This window comes from Octopus bimaculoides, chromosome 19 (assembly GCF_001194135.2).
Source record: "Octopus bimaculoides isolate UCB-OBI-ISO-001 chromosome 19, ASM119413v2, whole genome shotgun sequence".
In the NCBI taxonomy this organism is placed as follows: Eukaryota; Metazoa; Mollusca; class Cephalopoda; order Octopoda; family Octopodidae; genus Octopus; species Octopus bimaculoides.
The window spans coordinates 26,973,451-26,975,727 of NC_068999.1; positions in this window are offsets into that span (position 1 = coordinate 26,973,451).

Consider the following 2,277-nt stretch of genomic DNA (forward strand, 5'->3'; position numbering starts at 1 on the left):
ACACACACACACACACACACACACACACACACACACACACACACACACAAAAACGGAAGCAAACATTAAAATAAAGAATAAAGAAAATAATGTATGACAAATATGACTGATAGAGAATATAATGGTGTTTTTCTTTATAAATTTTTAGTTAAAATCATTATTTTATGATATTTCTCACAATTTGGCAATTAGGAGCAAGTTCACTTGATGTCATGACATATTTTCTTGCATTTCTTCTCTAAACATAGAATTTATAATATTTATTGCTATTTCTCACTGGTATCTAGACAAACAAACTATCATGTGACCAGAACCAATGCTTAGTAATAAATTATAACAAGCACGTCTCTAGAAAAATCAATATGCATGTAAATAATAATATTAAAATATAACAAGAATGTTTCTGTGATTTATCACTTCAGTTTTCTACAATATTTGCTTTAATCTTACAAAGATCAATTTTTTCCAAGAAATTGCTGACTTTATAAAAAAAGCATGAAGTTGTATTTCACAAGGAGAATATCTTTCAGATGTAACCGTTAAGTTATTACACTCTTTTGCTTTGTAAACTTTGCATTTAAAGCAGGTATCGAAAACAAAAGTCATTCTAAATGATACGGTAAAATTCATCTTTCAAAGAAACTAGCAAAGGCCAGTACCAGTTACAATTAGAAGAGATTGTGGATGAATACTTTGATGAGTCCAATATGAGAGCGGTAGAATAAGTACTAGGCTTACAAAGAATAAGTCCTGGGGTCGATTTGTTCGACTAAAAGTGGTGCTCCAGCATGGCCACAGTCAAATGAGTGAAACAAGTAAACGAATAAAAGAATATATATATATATATGCGATCCCTGCGTAAAACATCTTCATCAAAATGCAACTTAGACTGTCAAGTCATCTTTCACGTATGAGTGATATCAGAATTCCAAAGCAACTTCACTTTGGCCAATTCCCAACAGGATGGTCATTTGGAAGGCCACTCTTGCGCTTCAAAGACAGACTAAAAGATAATCTGAAGCGATGAAACATACCCTTTTCTTCTTGGGCAAATAATGCATTAGAACGCAGAACCAGGGGCCATTGGGACCAACTTCATGCAAACATGAAAGCACGCTGGCAAAACGCCGCTCTTGTAAATGAAAACCTTACTTGTCCCCGTGGTTTTGTAACACGGAGCAAAGCAGGCCTTGTCGTCCACTTAAGAAAACGCAAATGATCCACAGGTACTCGAGAAAACTGAATCCTAAACTTGTTAAATTTGCCAAAAGATTTGCAAGCGACCAGCAAGCATCAAGAAACATGCGTGTCCATAGAACAAGATCACTGCTTTATTTTACTAAATCCTCCTTTGTCGTTCACGACGAGAGAATACATCACACACACACACACACACACACACACACACACACACACACACACACACACACACACACACACACACACACACACACACACACACACACACATGGAATAATTACTGTGAAACATTCTGTAGAATATATTGTATAAAAGATCATGGGTAAGGCCAACAACAATGCGAAGTAAATGCAAGGTAAATCACAAGAAAACAAATATGTGAATTAATGTAGACTTACTTTGCATTCAATATTTCGGGGTTATGGCCCCATTTTCAAGAAATTAACGAATGTTGCCGATGTGCGTGTGTGTAAGCGTGTGTAGAGTGGACATGCGCAGAATGTTTTCTATTAGCGGCTTTTCTATAGAATTTGGTAAATATGGAGCCTTCCTCTGTGATCTTCAGTTGGAAGTCGAGTAGAGAGAGGGTTGAAAACTTTTCGTCCGCTCAACCTTGCCCACCAGAGCCAAAGCCGCATACGTGAGAAACAAGATTGCACGTATAAACAACAATTGCAGCAACGTGACTGACAAAGCTGTCTACACCAAATAGTTCCTCAGAGCTCTAATCCGTCATGGCTACCCACCACCTTTAGCTAAGCAACTGTGCCTGAAGAACTTCAAGGTCAATAAATCCCGGAAGAACTAGCATACTCCCAAGTCTGGCACGTGCTTCCTAAAGGTACCACACTTTGACGACAGAACTACTGCAGTGATACAACACGCGGTCCGCAGGGAAGGACTCGACATACAGATAGTGCACACCCGCCCTTCCCTGAGAAAAACACCTCTCACTATTCTGAAGAGTGCACATTGTCGAACTGCCCCATCAATGACCCTGAATTGTGCCAGAGGACCTATATCGTATATGAGATCATCTGTGCCAAATGTGGCGCATCCTACATCGGAAGCACAAGA